Below are 6,951 nucleotides of genomic sequence, written 5' to 3'. Positions count from 1 at the left end.
TACTGTTCGATCTCCCTATTAAGTTCCGCAACCCTCTTTCGTAACCATCGGTTAAGCCTCTGTATTTTCCATCGCCTCAAAATTGAGGCTTTGGCTTCCAAGAGACGTGCGAGGTGCGGATCCATCCTGGGAACATTGAGCCCGGTTTGAATAGCTTTTGTGGCCTTTTCAACGTCTGCTCTGAGTGTCTGAAAGAGTTCGCTGAAGCTGTCGTATTCGCCCGTGTCCTCGTTTCTGAGCTTTCGGAAAGCATCCCAGTCCGTCACTTTAAATTCCCTGGCCTGGGGGGCTCTGACCTGAATGGTAACACTAATGATGAAGTGATCGCTGCCCAGGTTTTCTTGCTTGTTATCCCAGGTTGTTTGCTGTAAATTTTTAATAAACGCTAGATCAGGGGTTGTGTCTCTAGCCATTGACGTGCCCAGTCTCTTGAGAAACCGGGTATCGGTGATGACTGTTGGTCATCGACTGCCCGCGCTAGATTTATGCCCTTAGCCGTTTGCCTGATGTACCCCTATGCGTTATGTGGGGCGTTGAAGTCTCCCGCGATTACTAACGGTGACTCTCTAGCGAGTGTAGCGGCCTTCGTAAACAGGGAGTGGAAAGACTGTCTCTGATCGGATGGTGGGCTGTAAACATTTAGAATGAGCACGCTTTGTTTAAGCCACCTGTTAGGAATAACCTCAAAGAAAAGCGCCTCCCCTCTGCCATGACCTGGCTGAATGTCATGTACAACGTATGCGAGCTTTTTGCTCACCAGCGTAGCTATACCTCTCTTTGACTCCCCCCTTGCCGCCACCGATTTGTAACCAGCGAAGGTGGGTGTGTCGCACAGTGTTTCCTGTAGCAAAATTACCTGGGGCCTTTCTGCCTGAGCCGTAACGTACTGTTGCAGTGAGGTCTTGCGCCTTTGAAAGCTAGCGCAACACCAATGCGCAATTACTAGATTATTTTGAGTGCCCGCCATTTTGCTAGCTTTCGTTTTATTGACGCTGCGGGGTCGCCCCCGCATTATCATTAATTGCAGCTTGTGTACGAACCTTTGGCCTGGTCTTAATAGTCATTTTATTCTCAAGTGCGACTACCTTATTTTCTATGGCTCCTACTTTACTCTCAAGTGCTCCCATGCGCAGCGCGAGTTGAGTAATGCTTAACTGATTTTCTTTGGAAATCCTAAGTAACTCTTCTAGCATCTTGTTCTGCGAGCTTTCCACTTGCATCTCCGAGTCGCTCTCATCCTTTCGAGGTGGAGCCTTACGTTTGGCCTTGTTGACCTCGACTTTGGGTTCCTGCGTGCTTTTATGCACGGCGTTATCCGCCACGTTCGCGCCCTCGACTCTGCTGGAAATGGCCTGCGCGACTGTCTGCTTGCGTAGCTCTGCTTTGAGACTAGCAATCTCCCGACGTAACTGTTCCATCTCACTCTTTTCATCATGCTCTGGCGATGCCAACCGCGTCACCTTTTTGGGCTTGGGCGTCTTCTTCTTGACTCGATCCGCCCATGTGAGTTCCCCCTGGATTCTCCTTCTAGACGCCGAACGCCCTCTGGAACGCGAGCGGCTCTTGCGCCACTGCGCAGCTGGCGTGACGGAGCGGCCTCTCCTGGGTGTGCCAGAGACGCTAGGTGAGACGCTGGAGTCACGGGACTGCATTCCTAGGGCCATCTGCGTCTTCTCGGAGCGCCGGTGGCGTTGGCGTCGTCTCCTTCTGACGATGTAGGGGACTTGAAATCTGTCTTTGCATGCTCTGTCTGCAGTGGGACGTGGACCTCCGCATAGCGAACACTTTGGCGTGCAATGATGATCCTCCGTTGGTGATTTCTGTCTGCATGTGCGGCACCACTTGCTGTTTGGATTAGGGCAAACGTCAGCACGGTGTCCCAAACCTCCGCAGCCGTAGCAGACCTCCGTGTGTCTCCTGTATTATGTGCAGCGAAACATGCTCGCGCCACAGGACACATAATTGGGCACCTTCATATCCTTGAACAATACTACCACAGCTGTGGTGTTCTTGATTCTTTTGACCTCGATGGCTCCTGGGTGGCGGTGGTTAACAATTCGTGCTCGGAGCTGAGCCTCGCTGATATCTACGTCGACACCCCTTATGACACCTTTGCACGTGTCATCGGGGGGAGCTGGGTACACAGAGACCCGGTACGTGCAATCGCCCAATCGGATTTGCTGCGCCTTTACGTACGCGCACGCATTCTTCTCATGAGGAGTACACACCACATAAATGTTTTGAGTGCCATTGGGACAAATGGTGTCCTCTTCAATTTCGGCTGGAGCCAGGGCCGCCGCCATGGCCAAGGCTTGCTCGAAACGTATTTGACTGATCTTGGTCACATTCAGACCGTCCCTCGGTCTTACGATGATGCGATACGTGTCTCTTGGTCACATTCAGACCGTCCCTTGGTCTTACGATGATGCGATACGTGTCCCTCGGAAGTTGAGGAAGCCTCGAGGTGGCGACGATGCGTTGGTAGGCGTTCCGTGGGGTGGCGGTGCGGCCACCGCCCTTTCGTCCGCCACGCGTTGGGGTGCGTTCGCGGGTAGTAGTCGCCGTTCTCATTCCCTTGCTGTTCTTGCGGTCATATGCTGTCATCCAGCCGGGGCTGCTTGCTTCGTCCCGAGAGATTTCTTCTCCCTCCACAATCTCCATTTTGGGCTAAGGCTCCCGCGGTCGCAGGGTTAGGCACAGGCCTACCTACGCTGCCTCGCCAAGGTTAGGCTTACCGCGTTAGGATTAGCTGTGCCGTGGTGTGGTCGGAGCTGCACACACTCAAAAAGGGGAAAAAGTCACCCACCGTAGAAAGGCTGGTGTTGGTCAAGTCCTCGCAGCGCACTGCGTCGTTGAACACATAATGTACTCGGTTTTGACGAAAGAAACCAACCAAAACATTGAAAAAAGCAGGAGCCAAAATCAGCGCGTCCACAGTAGTCGGCGCCTTTGGTGGTCTCCATCGAAAGAAAAGATGGCATCATAAGCGTGAAGATGCCAAATAGATTCGCCATGTAATAAGGTAGCGGGACAAGGGAACAGACTGCACACGTACACAGCACTGGAACCATTGGCAAGCGTTATGACGGCAAACGGGACGACAAGGTTCCGGTGACGAGCGCATTCTTGGGACGGTATAAAGAGGGCAGTTGAATCAGGGATGGAGTTGCAAAAAATAGAGACCACGGCGACCAAAAAAGCACAGATGACGACGTCAGTGGCGACGGTAACCTTTTTAGGCGAGCAAGGGAGATCTATGAATGTCGTGCTGAATGGAAACAAAACGAGTTGTGCACGGGCGAAGTCGACAACCGCATGATTAGTTGAAAGAAAGTTCTATCCCAGGATGATTTCATGAGACCCATGCGGGAGGACGACAAATTCAACAATGAACAGCACCCATTGAATCACAACATGAGTAGTGCATGGGGCAGAAGGCTGAACGTTCTGCGAACTCGCTGTGCGTAAGGAAATATCAACCAGTGGAGTCGTCACTTTGTTCAGTTTGCGGCATAACACTTCACTCATTACACAAATAGCGGCACCTGTGTCGACAAGAGCAGTTGTGGCGAAACCGTCCACAAACATGGCAATCTCGTCAGGGGGCGAAAGATGAGGCCTTGGAAATTTCGTTGGTAGGGCAGTTCTTGCCTCGGGAACTGCGACTGTTAGTTTTCCTCCTGGGCGGGGTTGGAACGGCGAAGCATGGGAGAAGGAGAGCGAAGACGGGGTGAAAACTGGTCGACGTCAGCGGCGGTCAGGTGCATCAGGTGTAACATGCGATTCTGGTTGCCGAGGAACGTTGCCGGAATGCTGAGCCTCATTAAAATAGAATCTATGGCTACGACAGTAGCGCGCGACATGCCCTGGAATACCGCAGTTGTAGCAGACTGGCCGGTTATCTGGAGTACGCCAAGAGTTAACAGGTGCTCAAGGTGGCGAGAAGGGTTATTTACCGGATAAACTGAAACAAGCGACCTGTAGTAGTTGGTGGCTGGACTGTATGAAGGGAGCAGCGGTTAGGCAGGAGGTTGGCGGGCGGCTTCTGCATAAGTCAGTGGTGCAGTACCTGATATTGGGGACGCGGCGAAGGGAGAGCCTCGGCAACTTGCGTCTGAATAGCACAGCGAAGTGAGTGGTCCAGTGCTGGGGGGGTCTCGTCGATGGTGGTCACAAGAAAAAGCTGTCGAGCAACTTATTCGCAGATATACTGTTGAATTTGAGGCATCAATACGGTGTAGTCGGTGCGACTTCTTTTCCATTCCAAAGCCGAAAAATCTGCCGTTTGCGCATTAGCGCGACGTGTAAAAATTCGCTGCTTGCGCAGCTCATCAAAAGATTGACAAAGTTGAATCACAGCCGTGATGGTCTGTGGGTCTTTGGCCACAAGCATATGAAAAGCGTCGTCATCAATGCCTTTCATTATATGCTTTATTCTGTCAGCCTCCGTCATTCTCACATCCACACGCTTACAGAGGCCGATCCCATCCCCAACGTAGCTCTTGAAGCTCTCACCGTTTCGCTGAAATCGCCCCGCAGGCCAAGTTCAGCGCGACGCTTGCGCATAGCTGGACGACTGAAAAACGAGGTCAAGGTCTCCTTGAAAACCGACCAGGTGGGGATGTCGGCTTGGTGGTTGGTGAACCATAAGTTGGCCAAATCTGTCAGATAGAAGATGTCAGCTTCGCAGGGTCATCCCACTTGTTAATCGCGCTGACACGCTCGTACTCTGCCAGCCAGTCCTCGACATCTTGATCTTCAGTGCCGTTGTAGACTGGTGGGTCACGCAGACGAAGTACGCCAGGGCACACGACAGGCGGCGACGTGGAATAGGCTTGTGGGGGATCGACACGCTCGGTCATTGCGGAATCAGATGGTAGCTTACGGCTGCGGAGCTCCAGGATGTTACCCAGCACGTTTCCACCAAATGCAACGAGTGAGTTCACGTAAAAACACTTGTTATTAATCAAGAAGCATTAGCCGTAACAAGCTGAGGATGATAATGATGATGAACCTTCAGCTTTGGTGGCACCCACCCACAAAGGGGGATCGGCCAAGAACCGGGCGGCAGGATCAAGTGTGCTAATTCAGGCATTCAGGTAGTCTCGTAGCCGTAAATAGTAACAATAGGCAAAGAGGGTAATCTCTTTGTTGCCCTTATGTACTCGCACACAGCAGAGAAAACCTCCCTGTGGCTATAATCTAATGTAATCCCTCCGAAGGATAAAATTAGTTCCACGTTTATTTTTAAACCTAGCTTCTCAATTGGTTCGACCAGGTATCTTTTCCTTTGATAAGCATAACGTTGACAGGATAAAAAGAAATGATCTATTGATTCCGATTCCTTGCAAAAGAGACAGAACGGAGATGCTGTTAGTCCAGCTTTATGTAGGTAGTAATTCTGATGCGGAATTCTGCATCGTAATCTGGTGATTGTAACTTCTAACTGCCGAGATACACACCACTGTTTGTTCCAGCAATATCTTAGATGTACGAAGTCTCTGACTTTATCCAATGATAATTTTTCTATTTCTTTGTGCAAACAAACCTTTCTATATCTGAGTGCTGTTACGTAGGCGAAATCAGGTAAAATAGGTAAGAGTGGTCCGCTTAAAGATGCTTTTGCTAACGAGTCTGCTATCTCATTTGGATAAATCCCGCAGTGGCCGGCTATCCATAGCAAGTGATATTTTTTCAGGTTTTCTGGTAATAAACTGCTAATAATACTCAATAATGTCAAATTTTTTGCTGTAGATAGTGCAGTGCATACTCACAGAAAATCGGTAAGTATGACCGCTTCTGATTCGCTTGCAGGAAGTTTACGGAGCGCTAGAATTATAGCAAATAATTCAGCAATGAATATAGGCGTGTAATCCGGCAATCGAACTGAGAAAGACCAGTCGAAAAAAGTACAGAAGATGCCTATTCCAGCCTTTTTGTTCAATACGGATGCATCCGTCGCAATATTGTTGTTTATGGACAGATGAGTCAAGTAATCTTTTAACCGAATATTTAAATATTGAAGGGGCAGTTGTTTCGCATTAGAGGGGAAAATATCATCAAATTTATTTTCAAGTTTTGAATTAGGTGTGTTTGTTATGCCATTCTGATAAATATTTACATTGAGAGGCTCTAGCAACGCTTGGACGAACCTAATCTGAGGGGAGTATAGTCTAGACCATTGTGTTCCAAAGAATGCGGTTGGTTCTTGAATAAAAACGTATGAAGCTTGTTGCAAAGGTGAATTGTATATTTTTAAGAAAGTTTGAACGGTAAGTATTCTAAACCGAGTTAACAAAGATGGAAGGCGCGCTTCCACATACAAAACATTATTTGCCACAAATTTTGGGAGTCCAAGACACAAGCGCAAAGCTTCTCTTTCTAATAATATTAATTGTCTCATCTTGTAAGCCGCACTGCCTGAAAATAATACACACCCGAATTCCATAATAGGCCGCACATACATCTTGTAAATCATTATCCATGAACTCCTACGCAATCCTATTTTTCTGTTTCCCAATTTGCGTAACCACCCCAAGGCACGTGACGCTTTACAGCCAACCTCGTCTATATGGCTTTTCCAATTTAGCGTCTTATTATATATGATTCCTAGGTATTTCAGGAAATCGACCTGGGGAATGAGCTCGGTACGATACATCAGGGAAATGTTGACACGATCCTTAAAAGATAATGGCAAAAGCGCACTTTTTTTCACGTTCAATGACATATGGATATTGTCAAGCCATCCTTCTAGCATGTTCATGTAATTATGTAATGCCTGATACAATGGGTGCAGATCACTGTTTGTTGCGAAGAAAGCAATATCATCTGCATATACGTATATTTGGATATCCTGATGAGTTGGAATGGAACTTAGTAATATGTTGAATAACACCGGGGATAATACTGAGCCCTGAGGTACACCTCGTGTCTGCTTATATTTTTTAGAAG

Source organism: Rhipicephalus microplus, unplaced genomic scaffold, assembly GCF_043290135.1.
Source record: "Rhipicephalus microplus isolate Deutch F79 unplaced genomic scaffold, USDA_Rmic scaffold_16, whole genome shotgun sequence".
Classification (NCBI taxonomy): domain Eukaryota; kingdom Metazoa; phylum Arthropoda; class Arachnida; order Ixodida; family Ixodidae; genus Rhipicephalus; species Rhipicephalus microplus.
This window is presented reverse-complemented; position numbering follows the sequence as displayed.